The sequence below is a fragment of the Amborella trichopoda genome, chromosome 10 (assembly GCF_054954075.1).
Source record: "Amborella trichopoda isolate Santa Cruz 75 chromosome 10, AtrichopodaSantaCruz75HAP2 v2.0, whole genome shotgun sequence".
Classification (NCBI taxonomy): Eukaryota; Viridiplantae; Streptophyta; class Magnoliopsida; order Amborellales; family Amborellaceae; genus Amborella; species Amborella trichopoda.
The window spans coordinates 33266619-33283698 of NC_142345.1; the positions used below are offsets into that span (position 1 = coordinate 33266619).

General features: G+C 31.2%; 2 long non-coding RNA genes across 3 annotated transcripts; both read right to left on the minus strand.

Annotated features, from left to right (window-relative positions):
• Nucleotides 1–3198: 3198 nt before the first annotated feature.
• Nucleotides 3199–7304, minus strand: LOC148780157 (uncharacterized). Of its 2 annotated transcripts, none has more exons than XR_016042806.1 (3): nucleotides 7210–7304; nucleotides 3792–3928; nucleotides 3199–3606 (listed from the first exon to the last, which is right to left on the minus strand). It is a non-coding gene; the product is annotated as an uncharacterized LOC148780157 (long non-coding RNA). The 2 variants fall into 2 exon arrangements; XR_016042805.1 differs by having other exon boundaries at nucleotides 7195–7304.
• A 2207-nt stretch (nucleotides 7305–9511) lies between these two features.
• LOC110008338 (uncharacterized) lies at nucleotides 9512–13854 on the minus strand. Its single transcript, XR_002283136.2, has 3 exons — nucleotides 13782–13854; nucleotides 10178–10320; nucleotides 9512–9852 (listed from the first exon to the last, which is right to left on the minus strand). It is a non-coding gene; the product is annotated as an uncharacterized LOC110008338 (long non-coding RNA).
• Between the last annotated feature and the right edge of the window lie 3226 nt (nucleotides 13855–17080).

Sequence of the window (17080 nt, forward strand, 5' to 3'; positions counted from 1 at the left end):
TGGGACTCAAACAGAATCGCGAGTCTCATGTTGGGAATCACCCGGTTCTCTCTGGACACGGGCGATTCTCATTTTTTGTACGGAATCGGCACGTCCTGTAGTGATTCCCGAGTCGAACCGGGCGAGTCCGGCACGACTCGGCGATTTTTTAAACCCTGGTTTAATCAATGACACTCTAATATATTTTTAAGATAAACATGGCAATACTTAAATTTGAGATAGATGGATAGCTGATGTTGCATCCCTTTTTCGCTCTTCGCTCATTGATTTCTAATATTTTTTCTCACACGAATTTCTAAAATTGCATGGGGACCGATGATAAACTGAACACATGCTTCCCATAGAGCTAAAACATTATGAGGTTTTGGCTTATGAAGCGAAAACTTCCACAAAACAAACACGCCCTAAAATACGACAACAAAGTTGAAAATCTAGCTCAATTTATATACATAATGTACATTAAACATGTCCCGGGACAAAAAGGCATGTATATGACGTGAATGTATGCTCTTACATTTGCTGCAATGTACAACCTAAGCATGTCATGCAATTTCTGTTCTCAATATGAAGAGCAAAATATCTTTGTCAATCTAAAACTTCTTGCTTTTTCCTTTGTGCCAAAGAACAGGTTGGTCTCTATTTGGGTGTTTCCTCCGATAGGTTCTTTTAAACTTAACTTCCATGGGAGTTTTCTGGAGAACTCGAAACCAGTTAGTGTTGGTGGACTCCTTAGGGACCGCGTTGGAAGCATTATTTTCTCCTATGCTAGGTCTTGTGGCTCCACCACGGCTAATCAGACCATGATTGTTTCTCTCCTTCATGGTTTGGAGATCATTGTTAGCAAAGGCATTCAGGGAGCTATCTTTCTTGAGGGTACTCTCTTAATGTGATGGGTAAGCTTTCTATTCTTCCCCTACAGTATAAAACTTATATACTTCCCCTTATCCAACCGTCCATTCTAAATGGTGGGCTAAGATTGCCTCAATCTATTTTATTTTTAATTTTTTTATAAACTATTTTGACACTAAATTTTGGACGTTCAATCCTCTATTAAACTCGCACTAGCGAAAAATATAAAACAAATATTTTCAATAAAATAAAATGACCAAAATACCCGTAAAAGATTCAAGGGTATTTTGGTTATTATATTTTATCGAAAAATTATTTTTAATATTTTTATAGATGTGTCCCAATGAGAAGATGGCACGTACTAAATTTCATTCTCATATAATTTGTATAAAAAAACTAAAAATAAAATACTTTGAGATTGACAAAGTATAGGTCAATCTAAATATGGTGAGTGGGCTCTCTTGATCAAAATTGGACGGCTGGATGGTAGGGGAAGTATAGATCTTCTATGTTGTAGGGGAAGTATAGAAACTTTTTCCTAATGGGATTAAGTGGTATTTGTTAGAGCAATGGATGAATGACTATGTGGATTGCCTAGTAAAATTTGGAGTCTCTTCACCTTGTTTTGTCCGTTTTTTATGCTTTGATACCAACATTGTAATTCATGCTCTTTAAGCATGTAATCAATAAAAGTTCATAATCTTGTCCCAAAAAAAAAAAAGAATAGTAGGCAATATAGATGTACTACTACTGTTCATCTCTACCACCCATCTTGAGAGTCGACGATTTATGAGATTCCTACGCATTATATAACATGTATCTATGTCATACTCTAAAGGGGCAGTTATTAAATGCATCTAATTTATCAATTATTTATTTTATTTATTTTATTTATTTATTTTTAAAAATAAAGGCCCATAATCACAAGTTGATATAGTTGAAAATTGATAAAATACTAAATAGTAAATTATAAAATAATTAAAAGTGTTTTTTATAAATTTCCAATTTTCATAATAGGGAGAATCTTAGGTTAGCCCACTAGCTTACAATTACAGTGTAAGGCTAATGACCCATATTGAATCTGGGCCGATCTAATGGTCACAATTGTATTTTGTATTTGAATGTTAGTTTATATATATATATCACACTTTAAATTTGAAACATTTATTCTTAAAAATAGAAGAATCTAATAAAATATCAAAAAATAATTTGTTAAAAATAAATTGATCAAAATACCTCTAAAATTTTTACACTAGTTTTGAAAAAATATTAGGAAAAATAGAACTCAAGGGAATAATACTTGAAAGATTCCATACACCCAAGTTTATATAAGCATCCCTAACCCCCATAGAAAATCAACCTAAAATTGTTAAAAAATCTCTAGAAAGCCATAGAAACTCCCTAAAAGGTTAGGAAATAGTCCATACCCCTAAAAAATATTAGGAAAAATTCCTACACCCAAAAATCTTAGGAAAATTCTAAAAAAATCCCAAAATAGATTAAGTAAAACTCTATGAAATCCTAGGCTAGAATCATAGTCTAAATCCTTTCAAATGTCCTTACAAAATTTCTCTAAAAAATTCCTAGGCTCATTGAATCCCTTTCGTGCCCACTCTTCAAGGCAAATGATAAGGCACAAGGGTGTAACCAACCTGCGGTCCTGATACAAGCCTCAAGTCCGGGTTTCAGCTTTTCGATTTAGTATTTATCCTTTTCCTTTATTTCATTATCTAATAGACCCGGTTTCTATGCGGCCAAGCCCACACATGTAGAAATGCGAGCCTATTAATAAATCTATTTTTTAGATGATTTTTAAGGACACGTAGATCCCTCCAACTGATCATCTGTAACAAAATTCTCTAACAACTGATCAACTAATAATTTCTAACAAAATTATTTAGTGAAGAGTGTTATGGCGTAGGAGAACCCTCCAACTGGTCATCTCGGCCTTGAGATTAATGGACATCAATAAAAAAAAAGAATTCCAAGTCCAAAAAGTACCACATCTTGTAACCAGTTATCTAGACCGTCTATTTTCAAGTATTTTTTGATCGATTCGATCTATACAATTTTTAAAATTTAAAATTTTATAACTAAGGATAAAAAGAGATTTTGAAGCTATCATAAAATTTTCGATTCCAAAACGACATCTTTAAGTAAATTTTATAGGTGCATGCTATTTCTACATGATAAGGAGGCAACTTTATATGAACCTCACCTTTATATTTATTATTATATTTCTTCAGTTTTTGTCTTTTTTTAGAATGAACACGACTTTGAGCGAGTTACTCGAATTTGATTAAGAAACTCGCATCCGCTAACTCGAATTTGATTAAGAAACTCGCATCCGCTAAAATCTGAATACTTTGATTGAGTCGTATTTCAAAACATTGTTGCGCATCTTGTTTACAAGAGAGAATTAACTTATGTATATTCCAACTTCTTCTCAGATATGTAACTTCTACTCTACGGTTATCTATTCACTGTCATCAAAATCATATATATGACCATTATTTATCTCCTCTTTCTCTTCTATTTCCCACATCACAACATGTAAAGCTATTATTTACACTCTCTTATGTATCACAATCTCTTTTTCCTCCTCATGTGTTACACCACAATCAATCTCCAATCTCTTCTTCCTCCCCAGATACAACATCCCAATCAATCTCTATTCTTTTCTTCCTCCCCACGTAGAACATCCCAACATGTGAGTAGATGATTACTCGCTAAATCTGCATACACAATCAACAATAACTAAAACAAAGAAAAAAGGATTAAATTCTATAACGTATTCTTGACTTTAAGTTTTAGAGACAAAGAAAATCAAAAGAAAAAAAGACTAAATTCTATCATGTATTCTTGATTTAAGTAAAAGAGACAAAGTAATAAATGGGTAGACAAGTAAAAAATGAGTAAAATATTAAAGGAAGAAGGAGTACTAGATATGAGGAGCACGTTTCTATGGCCATGATCATCTATCGTCTAGACTATGATCATCTATCGTCTAGAATAGCTTGACGCGTTCATCTTCCCGTCCATTCCATTCATTATTCGACTTAACCGTAAGGCATCTTTTCTATAACCCAAACCCCAAACAATACAATTTAGATCCATCTTCAAAACTCAAAGCAACTAACAAAAAAACAGTAATGATCCTATAGGACCCTCCCCACCCATGTGTAGGACCTCAAAAGATCACCATTAAATCTAGTATATATCTCTAGAAAAGTTATATGTAAGAGTTAAACTTTTTTAAAGATCCCTACCAAATTTAATGGTGATCATTTGGAGTCCTACATACATAGGTGAGGGAGGATCCTATTAGATCACTGTTTTTTCTAACAAGTTGGAATCATTGTTTTTTCTAACTGGCTTTTTTTTATATATAACAATAAAAAAATTAAAAACCCCTATTTTTAATAAAAGCCAAAAAACCATTTAAATAAGGTGCTAATAAAAAAACCTATATATATATATATATATATATATATATATATATATATATATATATATATATATATATATATATATATAATTGGTACATGGTATGTGGCCTTGCCCATAGGCCATTAGAGCAGTGTTTAAAGACTTGGACTCGGTCGAGTTACTCGGCCTCGTCCTTAAGGCAAGTTTTATCTGAGCGGGCTGAACCAATTTTTAGAACTACATACATATTTTTAGTAAAATTGCTTGATGTGGGCTAGATCTTATTTCTACAATATGCGGTCCCAAGATATAAAGCATATATCTTAATGATGGATGCAAATAGGTGGTCCATCTAAAAAAATTAAAACTAACAGTCCAAATATTTTTTTAATATAATTATTATTTCTAATCTTCAAATTTTATTTATTTTTTAATATTCATGATCTCCATGTAAGAGATTACATGTCCATAAAAATAAAGTCCAAAAATCCATCTCAAAAATAGATTTTTAAGAGGTCACAACATCTCTACATGGATTAATAGAAACGATCTCTATAGCTTTTATGTCACTCATGGATTATGAGAGTTCATCAATGGAGAGATTCCCGTCAACCATTAATGTTAAATATAGGAAAATTATATTATATATCTATTGTATAGTCTTTTTGTGTTTGTGTGGTGTATCACTTTAGCCTTTTTGTGTTTGTGTGGTGTATCACTATAATCCTTTGTTGAAAAAAAAAAAAACCTTGTGTGGTGTATCAGTATAGTCTATTTGTGTTTGTGTGGTGTATCACTATAATCCTTTGTTGAAAAAAAAAAAAAATTATGTGGTGTATCACTATAATCCTCTTTTTGTGTGGTGTATCACTTATAAAAGAAAATTTGTGTGGTGTATCACCATAAAAAAAAAATTTGTGTGGTGTATCACCATAATCCTTTGTTGAAAAAAAAAATTGTGTGGTGTATGACTATAATCCTTTGTTGAAAAAAAAATTTGTGTGGTGTATCACTATAATCCCTTATTGAAAAAAAAAAAAAAACTAATGTCTTCGTCTCGTTTAGAAAAAAAAAAATTGTGTGGTGTATCACGATAATCCTTTCTTGAAAAAAACAAAAACTACTATCCTTGTCTCTTTCTGAAAAAAACACTTTCTTGACGGCTAGATCTTGTCTCCACAGATACCACCCTTCCTTTAGCTCTTTCCCTAGAGGCCCTTCCTTCGATGATCTAACTTTCTAGAAGCTAATCTTTTCGGTAATTCTTAACTAGTCGAATGCATGTAGTTTGCATGTATTAAATGCATTAAACATAAAAGGATCGTATGAAGTGAATTTCAATTTAAAATAAAAGAACAGCGAATATAGATAATGCATATAGTTTGCATGTATTAAATGCATTAAACATAAAAAGATGAAGTTAAATTCAATTTAAGATAAAAGAATAGTGAGTATATAGAATCAGTGTTTAAAAATGGAATCGAGCAATTCGAATCGGATATCAACTGGATCGTTCCAAATCCGGCCATTCACCATATTTCCACATCACCCATTCGCTACAATAAAGATTTTTTTTTTTTCAACGGTACTCGTGAAATTTATTTCACCAAACGACATCAATTTACTGCACTAAACAATAAATTATTGTTTTAAATTTTTTGCAAGGGTATTTGTGAAATATTTTTCAAAACTAAAGTAAGCAAGGGAAAAGTTCATATAGAGCAGACGCTCTAAACAATCAAATTCGAGCCTACCTCAAAACTTTCACTAGAAGATGTTGTTTTGATGCCCAAATATCCTTAAATTGATCATCTCGACATCAAGATGCATGGACGTGAGAAAAAAAATGAATTTTATGTTTTGGAAATAGTATATTTTGTAATGCATTTTTTGACCGTGAATTTTAAAGATTTTCAAGTTTTCATAGATATCTCGATCTACATTATTTTTTAAGCTTTAAACTTAATAAATAAATATGAAAATATAATTTAAGGCTATCAAAAAGATTTCCCGTATTAAAACCACATTCTTCAACATTATTTGAAGGTAGACTCTAACGATCTACACTATTTTTTAAGCTTTAAACTTTATAAATACATATGAAAATATATTTTAAGGCTATTGTTAAATGTTTTTCAAAATAAAGAGCGATCCATCTTTCTAAGATGTCACACTATCACCTTACTAAATGTCTCGCTAAATGTCTCGCTTCACCTTACTACCTTATTAAATGTCTCGCTTTAATAGGAGTTGTTCGTGATACCGACCTCAAGCCTTTTACAGAGATGAATTCTCTCTCAAAGTATGGATCTGGGACAAATCCATGTAATCTCACTTTTTATGAGAAATTATTATTTTAATTTTATAATATAGAAGTGTTTTTTAATATTTTAAATTATTTTGATGTAATATTAGAATATTATATTATAATTGATAATTATACAAACTTCCAGACTGGAAAACAATGCATCAATATTCACCTATTTTTATTAGAAATAAAAAAAACATTATTTTTAGAGATTTATACTGAATTTTTGGAAAAACAATTGGGAACAAAAATTGCAGATTCGGTTAATTCACCCATTAGATTTGCCAATCAGATCTGCCGATCCGATACGGGTACCAATTTATGTTATCGATCTGCTTTTTAAAATATTGGATAGAACTCAATAGAGTCATAAAAAAATAACAAAAAGCAAATTTTCAAAGCTATAAATAGGATTATGTAAAGCAATTTCGAAAAAAAATAAATTAGCGACTTCTATTTAAATATAGATCTTAGGTAACTCTAAATTCGAAAAGAAATAGAAAGAAATTTAATAATAAATAATAAATTATACAAATTAAGGAATAACACAAAAAAAGCACTAAAAACAATACAGAATAAACACAATATAATACTATTAAAAAAATTACCTAAAATTAATATACCTATTTAATCTCTTCCAATGTCTAAATATATTTTATCATCCAAACTAATTCGCTAAACAAGCTTTTCGCCAACTTTTATGTGGTTTATTAATTTTGGCCTCACAATACATAGAGAGATGGTTTATAGCACCAAAAAATAAAAAATAAAAACAAAAACTTAACACCGTAAAAGTATGTTATTCCTAAATCCATCATATTAAAAGTATGTGATTCTATAAAGAGTCAAAGACATGCAAAAGTTTGGCAAGTCTACATAGACACCCCATTTGAAATTTCGAGCAAACTACACTATACTAGTGAGCCATAGTATACCTTACCATAATCCATAGTCTCTAGAAAGCCATTACATTGGCCTCAAACTGGTCAAAATTATCAGCATGCATCAAACAGTGCCAGAAAATTAGTCCCAAGAAGTATTGAAATTCGGTGACCTTCACTGGACCAGCAAGGGGTTGTTCTAGGCCCACGACCCGGAGCTAGTAACGCAACAGTTATGATGATGCATCATAAGACGTGGGACTGTTCCGGGCCCTAGAAAACTACAAATATTTCTGGAAGCCTAAAGAGACAGTTTGATCACGTTGGATGAGCTTAGACTCGGCAATTTTGGCCGGATTTTCCCAAGAAAAATATTAGGAAAAATAGAGCTCAAGGAATAATACTCGAAAGATTCCATACACCCAACTTTATGTAAAGCTCCCTAACCCTCATAGAAAATCAACCTAAAATTGTTTAAAAATCACAGATAATCTCTAGAAAGCCATAGAAAATCCCTAGAAAGTTAGAAAAAACTAGTCCAAATCCCTAAAAAATATTAAGAAAAATTCTTACACCCAAAAATCTTAGGAAAATTCTTAGAATATCCCAAAATATTCCCTTAGGCTAGGAAACGTAGATCTAGAGAAACTCTAGGAAATCCATAGTCTTAATCCTCTCAAATTTCCTTACAAAAGTTCTCTAAGAAAAATCTCTAAATTCAAAACCTTAGGAACAAGATCTCCTAGGCTCATCGAATCCCTTTTGTGCCCACTCTTCAAGGCAAAAGGGTGTAACCAACTTGTTGTCCTGATACAAGCCCCAAGTCTAGGTTTCAGATTTTCGATTTAGCATTTCTCCTTTTCCCTTATTTTATTATCTAATGGACCCAGTTTCTATGCAGCCAAACTTGCACATGTAGAAATGTTGGCCTATGAATAAATCTAATTTTGAGATGATTTTTAAGGACACATAATCTTTAACATGGAGATCTTGAATATGAAAAAATAAATAAATTCTAAAAACTAGAAATAATAATTCTAGTAAGAAAACATTTAGACCGATAGTTTTTATTGTTTTTAGATGGAACACCTACTTGCATCAATCTTTACGATGGATGTTTTACTCTTTTTGAACCGCATATATAGTCATGTTGTCCAGCCCACATGAAACAATTTTCCTAAAAAGAAAAAGGGTCATGGGCTTAAACGTTTATCTTTTTAGGGTTAAATAGCTTGGAAATCTAAAAAGAAGGCTCATGGGCTTAAACGGTTTATTTTTTTAGGGTTAAAGAACTAAAAATCTTTAATAAAAAAAGGCTCATGGGCACAAAAGGCAACCCTTTTGTAAACTATGCAAGTCAAGACAACCAATGTAACACTTAAGTCTTATACAAAAGTAGGGCAGGTTACTGTATTTAACAAAAACTTTATATAAAGTTGCAACCTTATATTGTTGAAGTAAGGTGCATCTCAAAAATTATGTAGTGGAGAGTGCTCCGGTGTAGGAGAATCCTCCAACTGACTATCTCGACCTTGAGATTAATGGACATCAATAAAAAAAAGAATTTCAAGTCTAAAAAATATTGCATCATGTAACAAGTTATCTTGACCGTCTATTTTCAAGATTTTCAAAATTTTCTTGATCTGCTCGATCTGTACAATTTTTAAATTGTAAAATTTTATTACTAAGGATAAAAAGAGATTTTGAGGCCATCATAAAATTTTCGATACAAAAAACGTAAATTTTATAGGTGCACCTTACTTCTACTATATAAGGAGGCAACTTTATATTTATTATTATATTTATGCAGTTTTTGTTTTTTAGAGTCAGCACAACTCGGGCGACTTATTCGTATAAGGAGGCCATCTTATATTTATTATTATATTTATTGAGTTGACTTACTTGGATAAAAAGTCAACTTTATATTTATTATTATATTTATTGAATTTTTGTTTTTTGTCTAGAATCAACACAACTCTGGCGATTTACTTGAATTCAACCAAAAAAACAACCGTATCGGCTAAAATTCGAATACTAAGTCGTGTTTCAAAACATTATTGCGCATTTTATTTACGAGTATGTATATTTCTACTTCGTCTCAAGCATATTTTTTCTATTCCACGGTTATCAAAACCACATAAACATTATTTAGAATCTCCTCTTCCTCTTCATGTTCACGTCTCAAACAATCTCCTCTTCATCTTCAACCAAGTTGTTCTTCCACCTTGTGTCACATCACAACACGTGGGACTATTATTTGCAATCTCCCGATACACTCTCCTCGTGGCATATCAATATCCAATCCCATCATCCTCCTCACATCTAACCTCGTAACATCCCAACGCCTTTTATTTGAAATCACAGATTCATGAGTACTCATTAGAACTGCATACACAATCAACAATAACTAAAATAAATTAAAAAATGATTAAATTCTATCATGTATTCTTGAGTTAAGTATATGAGACAAACTAAACCAAGAAAAAACTAAATTATATAATGTATTCTAAACTTAAGTATAAGAGATAAAGTAAAAAATAGGCAAGATATTAAAAGACAAACTAAAAAATGGGTAAGATATTAAGTAAGATATTAAAAGAAAAAGAGAGTAGCAGAGATAAGAGAAAATAAAAATAGGTAAGTTAAAAGAAAAAGGGAGTATAGAGATGAGACAAACTAAAAATGGGTAAGATGTTAAAGAAAGGAGTACCAAAGATGATGAGGAGGACTTTTGTATGGCCATGGCCATATGTCAGAGAGAATAGCACCATCCTGTCGTCTCCCCGTCCATTCTGTTCATTCTTGACCTTACATACCGTCATCCTCCCATCTATTCCGTTGACAGTCACGCACCTTTTTCATAGCACCAAATAAGCACCAAATAAAATAATAAGCGAGTTCACAGTAAAACATCTTTCCCATAACACCAATCAATATAATAAGCGAGTTTTTTTGCCCAATGTAAATAACTCGTCCGAGTCTATATTATATTAAAAAATAATAATAACAAAAGTAAATAAGTTATGTATTATAAAAGGGTGCGGTTTCTATAAGGTTGCAACCTTAAAAAATTCAATTAAGCCGCATCGTAAAATTTTATCATAAAATATAATTTTATTGTAAAAAATTCTTAGTATTATTTTAAAATCTATTTTCATACCTGATTAGAAAATTTTAAATTTTAAAAATAGTTAAAATTAACGAGATTTTTAAATGTATAAAAATCTTGAAAATGGATGGTTTAGATAATGTATTGCTAGATGTACTATTTCTTGGCCTCATAAACTCTTTTTTTTCATATTCATATATTTCGGTGTCGAAATGATCGATTAGAGTATTTTTTCAACATTAAAACAACATTTTTGATAGATTTTTGAGGTGTATCTGTGATTCTACATTTTAAGGTTGCAACCTATATAAACTTTTCCCATTATAAAATATTCAATTTTCATCGTAGCCTTCTGGAAAAGGGGTTTGGGTCTCTTCACGAGGTTGAGGTATCCAATCCCATCTTTTTTTTCAAACTAATGCCAGAGTTTTTTATTTATATATAAAAATAAAAATTAAAAAATACCTATTTTTAATAAAAAAGCCTATTTTTAATAATAAAAAAAAAAAAGTTGGAATCACTGTTTTTTCTAACACCTGGCTTTTTCTTTTTTTATATAAAAATAAAAAAATTAAAGAACGCCTTTTTTTTAATAACAAAAGATTTTAAAGTTGCAACCCAATAGAAACTTTTCCCATTATAAAATATTCAATTTTCATTGTAGCCTTCAGGAAAAGGGGTTTGGGTCTCTTCAATCCCATCTTTTTTTTCAAACTAAGGCCAGGATTTTTTAAAAAAATAAAAACAAAAATAAAAAAATGCCTATTTTTAATAAAAATGCCTATTTTTAATAAAAATGCCTATTTTTAATAAAAATGCCTATTTTTAATAAATAAATAAAAAGTTGGAATCACTGTTTTTTCTAACGCCTGGCTTTTTCTTTTTTTATATAAAATTAAAAAAAATAAAGCAGGCCTTTTTTTTAATAACAAAAGTAAATAAGCTATGTATTATAAAATATTCAATTTTCATCGTAGTGTTCTGGAAAAGGGTTCGGGTCTCTTCAAGAGTTGAAGTATCCAATCCCAAAGTTGGAATCACTGTTAACGCCTATTTTTAATAAAAAACAGTTCGAATCACACCTGGTGGTGGGGGGTTCAATCACATATGATTATCAAATGGAATAATAATATATATATATATATATATATATATATATATATATATATATATATATATATATATATATATATATATATATATATATATATATATATATATATATATATATATATATATATATATATCACATGGAATGCCCATAGGCCTTTAGAGCAGTGTTTTAAGACTCAACTAAGGCTATCAGGACTCGGTCGAGTTACTCGGCCTCGTCTTAAGGACGAGGCGAGTTTTATCCGAGCAGGTTGAACCGATTTTTAGAAGTAGATATATATTTTTAGTAAAATTGTTATTTCTACAACATGCGGTCCCAAGATATAAAGCATCCATCTTAATGATGGATGCAAATAAGTGGTCCATCTAAAAAAAATTTAAAATTAACTGTCCAAATGTTTTTTTAATAACATTATTATTTTTAATTCTCAAATTTTATTTATTTTTTAATATTCATGATCTCCATGTTACAGATTACATGTCCATAAAAATGAAGTCCAAAACTCCATCTCAAAAATAGATTTTTAAGAGATCACACATTTCTACATAGATTAATAGAAACGATCTCCATAGCTTTATGTCACTAATAGATTATGAGTTCATGAATGGCGGTATAGGTTAGTGAATGTGCGTTCTTTTTTACAGTGTTAGTTTGTGAATCCCCACAAGGCAAGGCATTGAATGGCGTTCTATTCCTATTTTTACTCAGCCCTCATTTTTTTAAAATGGTGCCCTCTTAAAGTGTTTGGTCTTCGATGCCCGTTGAATCGAATCGAATACCCTCTAGCATTAAGAGGCATTTAGTCTAGGGGAATGATTTTATGCAATAGTCGTATAGTAGTATAATGCAATCATTTTTCAAAAACAATGTTAGAGACATTTGTTTGACACAAATTTTTAAATGTACACCCTTTTCATTCTGAAGAACAATCACAAAAAACAAAATTTTGAAGAAATGCTCTACAAAGTTTTCATTCTAGCCCAATTACTAAAAGCCATTCATTTTATTGAGATGGTTAGATATTGGCCTCAGAAGGATTTTTTTATTCCCAAAATTTTTATATAGCGTTATCATCATTAGATTAATAATGCTAAAAATAAAAAAGTGATTTTGAATTTATTAAGGCCTAGATCTTGAAATTCACCAAATAGATGGTTGAGATTCATTGTTGGATGCGTACTAATTTTGACCAGGGTGCAAATTGAAAAAAAAGTTCGTATGATTTGATTATGAGGATGAGAGGTGTGGTTGCATTATATGAGGATGAAGAGAATGTGTGTGCAAAACTTTAAAAATACAAAAGTGATTTTGAATTTGTTAAGGCCTAGATCATGAAATTCACCAAATAGATGGTCGAGATTCATTGTTGGATGGGTACTAATTTTGACCATATCTAAGGTGCAAATTGAAAATTAAGTTCACTTGATTTGATTATGAGGATGAAGAGAATGTGTATGCAAAATTTGGGGTCATACAAATGTGTAAAATATGGTTTTCTAAAGGTGTAGTTGCATTATATGAGGATGAAGAGAATGTGATTTGGGGTGGTTGCATTATACTACTATACAACTATTGTATTAGATCATTTCCCTTTAGTATATCCACCACACCATTCAACTTTTAATGTTAAATATAGGAACACTATATTATATATCTACTCTGCACTCTTTTTGTGGTGTATCACTATAATCTTTTCTTGAGAAAAAATAATAATAATAATGTCTTCGCCTCTTTCCAAAAAAAAACACTTTCTTGACAGCTAGATCTTGTCTTTACAAAAACCACCGTTCCTCTATCTCGCTCCCTAAAGGCACGTTCTCTCTTTGGATGATCTACTTCTCTAGAAGCTAATCTTTTCGGTAATTCTTAACTAGTCGAATGCACGTAGTTTGCATGTAATAAATTCATTAAACATAAAAAAATTGTATGAAGTTAATTTCAATTTAAAATAAAAGAATAACTAGTATAGATAGAATAAACAATACAAAATAAATACAATATGATATTATTAAACAATCACTTAAAATTAATATACCTATTTAGTCTCCTCCAATGCCTGAACATATTTTATCATCTAACGTAATTACGAACCTTTTTAAGTTGCTAAACAAACTTTCTCCAACTTTAATTTTAGCCTCACAAATTAGTTAGAAGTTATACATAAAGATGTTTATAGCACCAAAAAATAAAAAATAAAAACTTAACATAATAGAAGTATGTTATTCCAAAATCTATCATATTAAAAGCATGTGATTCCATATCAAGAGTCAAATACATGCAAAAGGTTTGGCAAGTCTATATAGACACCCCACTAGAAATGCGGGCCTATTAATGAATCTACTTTTTAGATGATTTTTAAGGATACATAATCTCTAACATTGAGATCATGAATATGAAAAAATAAGTAAATTTAAAAACTAGAAATAATAATTCTAGTAAGGAAACATTTGGACCGTTAGGTTCTATTATTTTTAGATGGAATACCCACTTGCCTCCATCTTTAACTGCATATGTAGTCATGCGGTCAAACAATTTTCCTTATCTAATTTGTTGTTTTAGATATTTTAGTTTAATTAAATCTAAATGAGGCCAGATCTTTATAGCTTTGAACTTGTTTTAGACTTGTAATTTGACCGAGCGCAACTATCTCTAGTAATTTTAAAAAAATAGCAACCTACAAATAAGAACGTGGTTTGTATAGAGCCTTGGCTCTAAACAATCAAATTAGAGTCTATCTTCAAATAGTATCGAGAAATGTAGTTTTAATATCGAAAATCTTTGTGATAGCCTTAAAATATATTTTCAGAATTAATTATAAAGTTTAAAGCTTCAAAATTAGTCTAAATCGACATATCTATGAAAACTTGAAAATCTTGAAAATTGACCGTCTAAAAATGTGTTACAACATACACTATTTCCAAAACTTCTAATCCATTTTTTTCTTATGTCCATGCATCTGGATGTCGAGATGATCAATTTTAAGATATTTGGACATCAAAATAACCTCTTCTAGTGAATTTTTTGATGTAGGCTCAAATTTGATTGTTTAGAGCGTCGGATCTATATAAACTTTTCCCAAAAAAAAAAAACGTTTGTGAATCCAAGGAGATCTCATCCAAAGTCAGAGTTTGGATGTAAACAGGTCAGATTGATTCAATCATTAAGACTTCCCTGAATTTATCTTCCTATTTTTATTTTATTTTTTAAAAAAATCAAGGAAGTATTTGAGGCATCCTCGATCCGATCCGAAGGCCAGAGCCTTTATCGACTGGAATGAAGTTGCTAATGTTGTGAGACTCGGTTCGCGTCGCTTATTATAAGGGAGCACCAAAAAAAATTTTCGGGAACCTTTCCCCCTTGGCCTTATGTTTCTGAGTTTCGTATTCTCTAAAATTTTATGATTCTAGGTTTCAAAAAAGGAAAAATAAAAAAAAAGGATTATTAGTTTTCTTGCATCTTAAACCTGCTTGTCATCTCCCTTGTTCTCCACACCACTGCACCCACACACGTGTGCCCATTTTCCACACATATCTACTGATAAAAACTAGGTCGAAATTCTTCAAACCTTTTTGTGTGGTGTTTTGCTTTGCCAAACCGTATTTTGGTTTGTCTGTAATTTGTCTGGTCTGTTTTAGCTAGGTCTAAGCCATTAGGTCTAGCATAGTATAGCAGTTATGGCTCAGGACCAAACCAAGATGCGGTCATAGGTCTAGGATACTAGGCCAATCTTAGGGGCATCACCACGGTGCTTCCTCAACCCATAGTGCCCATGTGGGGACCTCCAATCACAAACCATGTAGAACCACCACAACTAGTTACCCAGGTCTCCAGGTTGTCGGTAGCCTTACTTTCATTGTTTAAGAACTGTGGATCACCAAGTCCTTAGGATCCATGGCATTTGAACCAAGGGGTTAGCTCAAGGGCAACCCTTCAAGACCTAGGGATCAGGCTCAAGTCAAGTCAACATGGTTAAGGCAAGTTAAACATGTAAAACCTTGAAACACTTAGGTTAGTTGACCCAAACTTGGTTAACCTCGATGCCCAATCACCCTAGCAGCATCCTAGCCCTAACAACAGTAGGTCAAGGACGAACCGAGTCAAGCCTCGCATAAGGCTAGTCACCATAGAAACTTAGAGGTTCCAAGTTTTCATATAGTCATAAAATAATGTTCAAAAACCATGTTAGACCCATTTTTTTACCCCAATTTCTGTTTTCCATTCTAATGAACAATTACAAAAAGAACAATTTGAAAACACATTCTAGAAAGTATTTTTTGTTTAGCTCAATTAATGCAGGCCACTCATTTTAATGAGATGATTAGAACTAGGCCTTAGAAATTCTTTCATTTCCAGATTTTTAGATAGCTTTATTTTCATTAGATCAACAGTGTTAAAACAAAAAAAAATGCCACCCCTAAGATCCCTCAAACGTATTCATTCATCATCTTGTAGATACCTAATTAACTCATCCATAACTAAAATAACGAGATATGGGCTCAACTCGTAGGCATATTGTCACTGAAAACTCACTTGTTTTTCTGCTAGTGGTCTACACATTGGCTACTACTCCCTTGCACATATCTCTCACCATGTCAATATAACATCTGGAGACTTCTTTCTTTTTCAACACCAACCAGATTAAATCTCTATGTACCCTATTGTAAGCTTTTTCTAAAGGGTTTGGTTAAGCTACACCATAAACTCTTAAAGTGCTCAACATTTTTAGATATTTAGATACCCTTATCTTATAGTATATTAACTTGTTGTTTAAGGGTATTTTAAGTAATTAGTCAAAGGTAAACTAGAAATTCCTAATATAAACAAATGCATTTATTAACAATAGTGGATAATAACATCACCGATATGGTATTTGAAATCACCCACAAAATGCATTAATTGTTTTGAACTACTAATAGAATGTCACTATTTTCTTATAAAAATATCCATTCTAACTTTCCAAATGACCAAAAATGCCCCTACTTGAAAAAATTTGTATTACAATTCAAGGGTATTATAGTGTCCACAAATGTTGAGCACGGTCTACACGACCAAGTAGTGTAGCGTAATAAACCCTTTTTTAAATCAATAAAGACTATGTGGGGTCTTTTTTCTTCTCCCTAAACTTCTGAATCAGTTGCCTAAATAGGAATATAGCCTCAACTGTTAATCTACCTGGCATAAAATTAAATTGATTTTTTAATACATTCAGTCAATACCTTAGTTATTACTCAATCATTCTTTACCACAACTTCATAGTTTGATCCCTCAATGGTTTCTACGAGTTTATATGTCTCATTTGTCCTTGTAAATATGTACTACAAAACTTTTCCTTCATCCATCTTCCATTTTCTTTGTTCTCAACATGTTGTTGAACAACTTCGTAAGCTAGC